Here is an 11,087-nt window from a genome sequence, read left to right as displayed (position 1 = left end):
TTGCTGACAACTGATTTTGTTCAGTGGGTGTTTTTTGGTGCTACATTAAAATGTAAGAAGCTTATATTGTTGCTGAAGCCTTCATCACATTATTTTACTTTCCACTAATAATAATTTAAAAAAAAAAAACCAGCTCCAGGAAGTTATTTTTCATGACTGATTAACTGATCCCCATTCTGCAAAAAAAACCAAAAGGACCAGAAACTCAGTGAAGCAGTGACTCTGTTGGATTGTTATGGCAAATGTCCCCACAGCAGGGAAGGGCATAGGAATATATCCCTATGTTACCATGAGCGAAATCACTTCAAAAAAGAATATACAGCAACTTCCTTTAATAGATCCTGCTGATTTGTACCGTTACCATCCATAAAACAATGAGGCAACTCATAATCTCATTTTAGAGCATGTAAGAAATACTTCTTAAAAATAATTCTGCATCTATTACTTGTATAATGTCTTTTGCCCTTCCCAGATAACCAGCATATGCTGGCAATGGTTCCGATAAAGAGATGGTCTGTATTGTGACTAAGTGGTGCCTCTTACTGCCCTGCAGATGGCAGCAGCATTTAAGAAAACCTAATGGATTATTGAAGTATTTTGAAAACTTGAAAGCATGTCTCACACCAACAGAAGTTGGTCCAATGTAAGATAGTACTTCACCCACTTTGTCTAGTAGCCCAGAACCAACACAGCTACTACAACACTTTTGGCAATAGTTCTGTTTTATTTTCATACAGCAACCCCCCCATATGCGCGATTTTGATTTGCAGTTAACTTGGGTTAACGCAAGTCAAATTCATGGGGTTCCCAGGGGCTGGGGAGCACAACTGCTCCATCAGCTCCCCACTCCAGCCCCCCAGGTGCCCCAGCTGGCGAAAGCCAGGGGACAGACAGCTGTGCTGCGGAGAAGTTGCTGAGGAAGCTGGGTAGAAGCTGTGCCTGGCTCCCAGAGTGGCAGGGCAGTAGGAACCAGGCAGCAGCCTGGCTCCCAGTTCCCTGGGTGTGCAGGAGCCAGGAAACTTACCAGCACACCAGCAGTTTCCCGGCTCCCGCGAGCCCAGGGGAGCCAGGAGCTAGGCTGCCGCCTGGTCCCCAGCTCCCCATCCACTCGCTGGAGCCAGGAAGCTGACCAGGGCTGGTGCCGTCATTGGTTTCCTGGCTCCACCTAGTTGCATGGGAAATTTGACTTACATGGAGGTTGCGAGAACGCAAACCCCATGTAAGTCAGGGGTCTACTGTTTTGTGGATCATGCCTTAAAATCTCCTAGTGTACACCTCCTTCATTTCCACCCTTCCCTGTTGTAAGTAAAGTTTAAATGTCTTACTAGGATAGTATTAACGAAACATGATTATATAAACTCACTTGAATACAATGGATGCAGATTCTTTATTATATTTCCCATTATGAGTCATAACGGTATAGTCTTTCTCCCTTGGTGCAGGATGTCATGTGTGTTAGTACCAAATCACTCCTACTCCATTACAGCCGTCATTGCTCTGATTTCCCCATGACGCTTTGTTGTCTGGTTCTGTTCTTCTCTGTATTCTGCTGTCCCTTTAAAGGTTGGCTGTAAATTTAATCTTTTTGAATTTGCAGGAGAAAAAAGTATGAGGCTCCTGCATTAGATACTGGAGTGTTTTATTTTTTTTTTATGTGTGCCTCCACATGTCAGAACAGAGATACCAAGAAATGAAGGATGAACTAAACCCTTACACAAGAGATGGCAGTAAGGGTGCCATGGCATGGTATATTGACAACTTCACTTCCACATTGCTGCTGCACTACACACCCAGAGAGTGCAGTGTGGAGCCTGTCTTCAAGGAAGGGGAGCTCTGTTGGGTGCAGGGACTGATTCCCATGCACCCAGCCCCCCCGTGCATCCAGCCCCTATGTACTCAGCTAGGGACCATCTCCTGTTTACCCAGGCCCCCAGTCATGGACTGCCTCCCATCACCCAGACTACTTGAGACTCCAGCATCCAGATTCCCCAACAGTAGGCTGGCACATGTGCCTGCACTGCAGAGCCAGATACCTATCTGAGGCAGAAAGGCTCCCCCTGGCCAGGGACAGTCCCCTCCAGAATCCGTTACCCCACCAAAGGGCTGCCCCCATACACCCAGACCCTCAGCTAGGGACCACCCCCAGCACCTTCTTACCCAGGTGGTGTGCCCCAATACCTAGCTTCTCATCCAGGGATTGCCCCAGCCACTAGTTCCCCCACCGAGAATCTGTCTGCCATGTACCAGCTGTACCAGTCTCTCTGTCGCCCTAGCCAGCTGGACTACTTCCCTGCACAGAGGTTGCCAGGCAGCTGGTTTTCCACCAGAATGCCCAGTTGAAAAGGGACGCTGCTTACCAGGCTGCTAAAAATTCCACTTGAAGCCCAGCAGGGCTGAAGCAGGCTCTTTGCCTGCCCTGGCTCCACATGGCTCCTGGAAGCGGTCTACATGTCTGGCTCCTAGGCATGTGTGCAGTCATGGGGGCTCTGGTTGCCATCCCCACCCAAGCACTGGCTCCATACCTCCTATTGGTGGGAACCACAGCTAATGGGAGTTGCAAGGGGAGTGGCTGTTGGCGTAGGCAGCATGTAGAGCCACGTGGCTGCCCCTTTGCATAGGAGCCGGATACGTTTGTAAGTTCCACCCAGAGCCCACATCCCAGCCTTCTCCTGCACCCCAACCCTGTGCCTCAGGCCTAAGTCTCCTCCTTCACCCCAAGCCCCTCATCCCCAACTCAGCCTCAGAGCCCACACCCCTAGCTAGAGTTCTCACTTCTTTCTGCATCCTAAACCTCTACCCTGTCTAGGAATGGTAACTGGTTAATGAGTAAGCAGAACAGTAAGCATGAGACTTAACAGTATGCTTACTTAACTGGATAACTGGCGCTTGGTTGTTAACTCTGGTTGCCAGATATGCTGGGCTGGAGCAGCCCCAGCCATGCAGGGTCCAGTAGGCTGGGAAATGGGGCCCCATTGCCATGGAGGGGCTAGGTGGTGGGATCCCACAACCATGGTTGAAAAGTGAACCAGACAGCAGGCCTTACCTTATAATGGTTAACTGGTTAAGCACTGTTGTTTAACAGGTTAATTTTTTTAACATCCTTAGCCCAGTGAAAGTGGATGGCTACGTCTACACTAGCATTCCTCTTTCCGAAGAGGCATGCAAATGAGGGAAATCAAAATGCAAATGAGGTGCAGATTTATATATTTTGCACCTCATTTGCATATTCTTTTTTTGAAAGAAGAAAAAGAGTGTAGATGTGGCTCTTTCGAAAGTAATCCCCATCTTCTGAAAGAACCCTTCTTCCTAAAAAGAGAAAAAAATAGGAAGAAGGGTTCTTTTGAAGGTGGGGATTACTTTCAAAAGAACTGCGTCTACACTGCTTTTCTTCTTTTGAAAGAAGAATATGCAAATGAGGCACCATACATGTAAATCTGCACCTCATTTGCATTTTAGATTTCCTTCATTTGCATGCATCTTTCAAAAGAGGAATGCTGGTGTGGACACAGTGGAGGAGGGTGGGGCAGAATGAGCAACAGAGGGAGGATGGGGGAAGGAGGGAGTGGAGGGAACAGGCTTGGAGAAGAGAGGGCCTCAGGAAAGGGGCAAGGCAAGGGTGTTCACATTTGTGCAATTAGAAAGTTGGCAACCCTATCCTGCAACTCTAGGGCTCTTGCCCATGTCCCTCAGCTACCTGTAGCTGAGTGGTACGGGACACTCTGCTTTTCTGCTGCTATGGTTATAGTTATTGATGTAGCAGTTGCTCTTCATTCAGAAGAAATGTAAAAAGCAATTAAGTTCCTTTATGGAACAGACATCTGAAACAGTAGGAGCCATTGCCCAGAACCCAGGCCACTAGACAGTCTGGAATAGGGGCTGAGCCTGGCAGTTTGAATGCTCTTCCTTGCAGTCTGAATGCAAACGTAGAGAGGTTGCATGTAGTTTGACAGAGCTGTGTATGTAAGGGAGAAAGAGAAGCATCAGGAATGTCATTCGGTCATCCAGGACAGGCAGCAAGGAAGCCCCAAAGACAGCCAAAGAATCACTTCCAGAATGACCCTGAGAAAAAGGGAGGACGGGTTTTTTGTTTTGTTTTGTTTTGTTTTGTTTCATTTTATTAAAGTTATGGCTAAGAAAAGATTTGGAACTGTGAGTAAAACAGTTTTCTGGAGTTTTTTTCCTCCCATGTTGAGGAAAACAGGACTTTATGTACATGCTTTCTGGGCAAATAATGCCTGACTCCATCATCGATTTCTCTTCCTAATGAAAACAACTTGCAGCTTCCTGAATATTGGCCGAAGAGGATAGCACTGTTACACTGATGGGGGGAAAGAACCCATTCCATTTCTAAAAGAATTCTAATTAAGAAACCAGTATTCAGCTCTAAGTGTAGATTTGATCTCCCTGAAAATATGTAGCATGTCTCCATTTTCAGTGATGTCTCCATTCAACTTAACAAAAACTATGGGCTAAATTTAATGGTGAGGTAAATGGTGGGTGTATGTATTGGGGCAAAGGTCCATCTCCTGGAAGGAAGCGGGCAATTCACCACTGGAGGGAGCCATCATAACATGCCAGTCAATGAGACAGGAGTTTGTAGGGGAGCTAATCAGGGGGCAGCTTGCTGGAGCAGCCCTGTATATACAGAGCTGCTCAGCAAAACTAAGTCATTTGGGGGGCTTGGAAGAAGAGGCTGTGAACTGGGGAGTGATGTGGATTTAGAACAGACTGGGGTGTGAGCCAGTGTGTAGAGTGACATACTAGCCAGTTGAGGCTGCCTGGTGTCTAGCTACGGCTAACCTACTGGTACTTGAAGGTTACGTCTACACGTGCAGCCAACATCGAAATAGGCTATTTCGATGAATAACGTCTACACGTCCTCCAGGGCCGGCAACGTCGATGTTCAACTTCGACGTTGCTCAGCCCAACATCGAAATAGGCGCAGCGAGGGAACGTCTACACGTCAAAGTAGCACACATCGAAATAGGGATGCCAGGCACAGCTGCAGACAGGGTCACAGGGCGGACTCAACAGCAAGACGCTCCCTTAAAGGGCCCCTCCCAGACACAGTTGCACTAAACAACACAAGATCCACAGAGCTGACAACTGGTTGCAGACCCTGTCCCTGCAGCATAGATCCCCAGCTGCCGCAGAAGCAGCCAGAAGCCCTGGGCTAAGGGCTGCTGCCGACGGTGACCATAGAGCCCCGCAGGGGCTGGAGAGAGAGCATCTCTCAACCCCCCAGCTGATGGCCGCCATGGAGGACCCAGCAATTTCGACGTTGCGGGACGCGGATCGTCTACACGGTCCCTACTTCGACGTTGAACGTCGAAGTAGGGCGCTATTCCTATCTCCTCATGAGGTTAGCGACTTCGACGTCTCGCCGCCTAACGTCGAAGTTAACTTCGAAATAGCGCCAGACGCGTGTAGACGCGACGGGCGCTATTTCGAAGTTGGTGCCGCTACTTCGAAGTAGCGTGCACGTGTAGACGCAGCTGAAGTGTCCCGGGTTACTTTGAAGTCCCTTCACTCCTCAAAATTTTGAGGAGTAAAGGAACTTCGAAGTTGCCCAGGCACTTCGAAGTACCAGTGGGTGAACCGCAGCTAGACGCGAGCCAGCACTTTGAAGTTTAACACTTCGGAGTTGCCACGGGGGGGAATTTGCTTAATGAAGTGCTGAATCTGCACCGCAGTACTTCATTAATAAACTCCCAACACTCTACTTACGATGCTCCCTTCTAAGTAGGGAGGTAGTGTAGACACAGCCTGGGAGTTGGAATCATTTGAGACTGGTGGGCAGAAGTCACAGTCAACAGGTGGATGGGAATTGACTGCTAGCATAGTGGCAGCTGGGTGATGAGTGAACAGCAGTCAGCAGGTGGATGGTGAGTGACCGATACGGTGAATAAGATGTCTCTTTACCTCCCCCAACTCATGATGGGAGGTGAACTCTGTGGCTGGATCTCTGAACTCTAGGTCTGCGCTGACCAAGGACGGAAACTGTGAGTGGAGTACAGGGAAGGGTTGGGCATGTAATAGGGACATTAAGATTGCTGGATTTAAGTACCTGAGAAGAAAAGAACATTGTCCATCCTACTTGTGGTGGGACTTCTAATACTGGCGTATGGTTATTAACCCTGTTTGTAGTTTCCCAGATCAATGTCAAGTTACTTGTGTGATGAGGTGCAGGCACCAGAAGACCCATTGGGATGTTCCCCGGTGTGCTGATCATGCTACTGGCATGCACCTTCTTGCTCTCTGGGGGTCCACATCATCCTGTCCTGCCGAGTCAGGTCCTCTGGTTTCCATTAGCGGTCCCAGAGGGTTGAGGTTACCATTCCACCCCACCTATCTGCAGAGCAATGCAGATACTGTTTAACCATAGCTATAGGTGCATACAGTTCTAGGGCACAGCGCCCAGGAAATCCACCCCAAGAGGGCATCAAAATCTCAAATTTCTCTCTGCAAAAGATTTGCATGGAGAGAGCTCATTAGACGAGCCCCTTTTCCAATGAAAGGAAGATACACACAGTGGTCACTCTCTCAGATAGTAATTATTTACACTGGGCTTGATTGTGAACTTAAGGTGTTTTTTTTTTAATTAAGCAAGACAGTAGGATTTTGGTGGTTTTAAATAAGAACAAGTATAACTGCCCACAGGCAGACACAAACCTGGGACCTCAGGAGCTTAATACCGGTACCCTAAGATGAAGGCCAGCTGTCTCTCAGCTTAGATTGTAGAGGGCACTTATGCTGTGTCTACACTTAGAGAAATCTTCAAAATAGCTATCCTAATGGCCATTTTGAAGAATACTAATGAGGCAGTGTGTGTGTGTATGTGTGTGTGTGGTATATAAAGAGTTAATAAGTTTATTTAGCTATTTGTTAATAACAAAATCTTTATTTTTAGTCTAACTGGGTACTTTTGATCAAATGAAGGATTTCTGAGTTTCCCATCACTTTAACTGTTGAATGACAGAGTGGCAAATATGAATATGTTGACTCAAAATGAGATCTGGTACAAGCTAGAGTGAGGTTCTCAAACTATGGGGCAGGCCTCCTAAAGACTGTATGGGACTGAGTCAGGGAAGGCAAGGGCTGTGTTCTTCCATTTCTCACCCCACCCCCTCACTCTTTTTGAAGAGCTTCAGCTGTCAACTTTGGGTGGCTGGGGATCATGCAGAAGACGTGGGAGGTGGGAATATAGGAGACAGGTAGACCCCTAACAGGTTGGGGCTGATGGCTGGAGTTTGGCCACATGGTCATGGTCTTTTCTTCCCATCTTACCACTCACTTCCCGCAATGGGAAGCAGTCTGGGCTGGGGCTCAGAATCTCTTTCCTTCCCCTTCAGTCCCTCACTAGGGCTATGTCTACACTAGAGCAATCTGTCAATGGAAGTTACTATCAAAAGTAATCTTCTGACAAAACTGTTGACAGACTGTGGCCAGACAGCAAAGCGGATCAAAAAAGCGATCTGCTCTGTCAACAGAGAGAAGCCAACTGGAAACACAAGAGAGAAGGCTGTCTGGTGTCCTAGAAGTCTTGTATGTCTACAGAGAGCCCCCCCAGATCATTCACATGGCTCTTTTTGTTAACAGATTCTGTCAAGAAAGGCATTCTGCCTCATGGGGGAAAGGCAGAAGGCTGTCGACAAAAGTGCTGTGTTCCGTTGACTTACTGTAGGCAGAAAGCATTTTTAGTGTGAACGCTCTGTGAGTTTTGTCAAAAAAATCGTCATTTTGGCAACAAAACTCTCCAGCGTAAATGTAGCTTAGGAGGCAGCCCGAGCTAAGATTCTCCTTCCTCTATCTTCCAGTCTCCCACCTGTAGGTAGCATGCTCCAGCTGTCAGTCCCCAAGTGGTGGCAGCAGCAGCACAGAAGTAAGGATCGCACCAGAGTGCCATCCTTACTTTTGTGCTGGAGTTGGGGCTGCATTACCTTCAGAGCTGAGTGCTAGTGTGCTGACCTGGAAAACAGGAGCTATACATGGGGGCTGCTGGAGATCCATGCTCCTAAATGCCATGGAGAGACAAAGCTTCAGAGCCTCTGGGAAGCCTGGATGACTAGTGGGGGGCAGGGGAGGAGGTTTGGTGCCTGCTGCAGGGGTCAGGCCCCTTTTGCACTCACTGGGCCTGGGAAATACAGAAGAAGGCAGTCCTGCCCCTCCCCAATGAAGCGGCCAAAAGCTGGGGGAGTGGACCAGAGTCAATTAGAGCTGCATTCCTCAATTTCCCTGCTTCTGCTGTTAGTGAATGCAGGGTGGGGGGACCCCTGCTGCTGGCACCAAACATCTGCTAGTCCCCCAGTCACATCACTTGAAAAGGGGCCATGGGAGAAAAGGTAGGGGATGGAGAAGGAGCTGTGGGGGCAGTGGGTGTCCTGGTCCTCCCATAGGCTAGGAGTGGCACAGAGAGAAGTCACAGGGGAGGGCCTGTCATGTGGTTGGTTTCCTTCATGTGTCCCTCCTCGGTAGTTACCCCTGTTGGAGAGGGTGGCATAAAGGACTGTAGACACAAAGAAAACAATCCTGATCAAATAAGAACCAATGAGCTAAAACAATTTTGTTAAAGTCAATAGAGTTGCACCCACTTGCATCAGGGCTGTATTTGGTCGGTCTTGTGTAAAAGTGAGACTGTGCCTTTGAACAGGTCTATCAGCCCTGTAGACCACCAAGGAATATATGTGCTTTTACTCACAGAACACATTTATAGTGTTGAAATAAAATATTATTCTAGTAACAGCTAATCTGGTCATCTTCACTGTGGTAATGATCTAAGCAGGTTTTAAATGTGTAAGGCTAATTTTTCAGTCATTCTCTAATCTAAGCCCCAAACTTAAAGACTGCTTTTAAAAATTAGACTTAAAATTATTTTAACTTAATAAGAGGAAAAGCTGAGGCTGACCCCTTTTTAAGTTATGTGCTTTATCAGTTGTAAGTAAATGAGCTTTTTCAAGATGATTATTGCATAAATGGGGTAGCAGCAACAAATCATTCACGGTGTGAAATACTGAAAAATAAATTTGATTAATCAAAGAGCACAGAAGTAGTTAGGAAAGGCAAAGACTTTTTTGACATCCTCTTGCTTAGTATAATGTACAACTTGTGACACAATTTAAAATGTGGTTTTAGCCAACTTTAGAATCAAGTCCATTACATGTTTTCTATTTATCCTGAACATTCCAGAAACCAAAAAAAAGTCATGAATTATGTAAACAAATTAATTCAGAACAGATGGAGTGGAAGTAAATTTCAGCATGAACAGAGCTACCATTTCATGACTGTACAATCGTTGACCCTTCAGTGTTTTTACATGACAGCTGAAGGTGATTTGAAATGTTCCAGGCTAAGAGTTGGCTACATAAGAGTTGAAGCTTCACTTTTTATAAATGGTGTTTAACACCTGCATTATAGCTTATCGGGGTAGGGCGGAAGAAAACTCCTAACAGCTCAGTGTACTGCACAAATTCTTGTCTGCTTTCAGGCTCTTTGAATTTCAGTGAGAGAGGGCTGACTTTATGAACCCATTGTTTGGGGTTTGCTGATTTTACAGGCTCTTGAAATTCTGCCAGATAAAATATTCTGCTGCCGCAGTATAGCTAAAAAGGCTACCAGCACGATGGAAGACCATCCACTTTCTATTAATTGAAGTAACATCTTTTAAACATTCATGTAAGAAAATAGGTGACTTTTAAAAGTTCTGTTGGCCTTTATGTTGACCGTTAATTCACAACATGGACTGATGGATGTCATCATGCACAGAGGATGTTTAAAGTTAGTTTAGCATAAAAATGAGCAACAGCAAGATAATGTTTTTACAAAATTAGCTGAGAGATGAGTGTCTAATTCATGGTATTTGATTTTTTTGTCCTCATGTCTGGTTCAAAGTTGTCCAAGAGCTTCTGATTCATAGATTTGGGTGGCCAGATCACTAGCTGGGAAAACTGGCATACCCCCACAGAAGTCAATGATGTTTAGCGAACTTACACTTGGAGAGAGTCTAGGCCTGGATCCTCAAAAATATTTAGGGGCCTAACTCCCATCCAAAGGCAATAGGCATTCAGATACCTATGAGGATCTGGGACCTTACCCTGTCTCAAGACCATATGTGATCATTGTGATCTGTATTTATATGGCTCCCGTTTCCATAGTATCTAAGCATCTCATGACAGCTTATCATGATCATTTAAGAGATTATTGGATTTCACCCAGTAAATTCTACAATGAGTCCAATAACTTGGGGTGGAATCACAGCACATCTTTTAGAAAGATATGCAATCTTAATTTAAGGACTTCAGATGATGTTGGCTCCCTTGGTAAGCTGTTTTAAGGCCTATTTACTGTAAATAAAAAATTGTGGGCATTATTTACAACCTAAAGTCACTCCATCTCTTTATGCCTTTGGCTGCTATGTAAAAGAGTCCTAATAATAAAAGTCTTTCTGTGTAGGTGATGAATTTTCACAACTTTATCTACTATTTAAAATAATTTTTCAGTATATTTTCTGTCAATGATTCTTTATCTGGGTCATCCATGAACATTTTGTTGTCAGTATTTAACATTTGCAATCCAAAAGCAGAGCTGTGTTGTTTAGTTTCTTTAGAACTTCTGGCTTACATGCATAATTTCTCTTCCCAGAGTGGATAAATATTATTCTTAAAATTAGATTGACACTGTAAATACTCATATTTGAATCCAAAATTGCTTTGCCTTAATATTTCTTATAGAGTTTATTCTTTCCACAGGAATGCCTTCCAGTACACTCATTTGCTTGGCTGATCTTGGAAAGCCAACAGAAATGAAGTGCCAACAGTCAAATTCAATTTTTTTATCTGAACAAACATACATGGAAAATGTATGTTTGTTCAGCTTCAAATTACTCCATAATAGTAGGACTATATCCTAACAAAATCAGTAGGCTCACGTGCATATAAGATGTCAGTAAAACAATAATAAACTTTCCCTGTGTTTGTCCATTATAGTTTAAATGTCCTGCCTTGTATCAACAATATTTCTCTGCGTCTTGCCCCCTTGGCTCTCTCTAAATTACTTTGTGTATGTTTTTGCAAGCATTCTTCATTCTCCGA

Source organism: Carettochelys insculpta, chromosome 4 (genome assembly GCF_033958435.1).
Source record: "Carettochelys insculpta isolate YL-2023 chromosome 4, ASM3395843v1, whole genome shotgun sequence".
Classification (NCBI taxonomy): domain Eukaryota; kingdom Metazoa; phylum Chordata; order Testudines; family Carettochelyidae; genus Carettochelys; species Carettochelys insculpta.
This window is presented reverse-complemented; position numbering follows the sequence as displayed.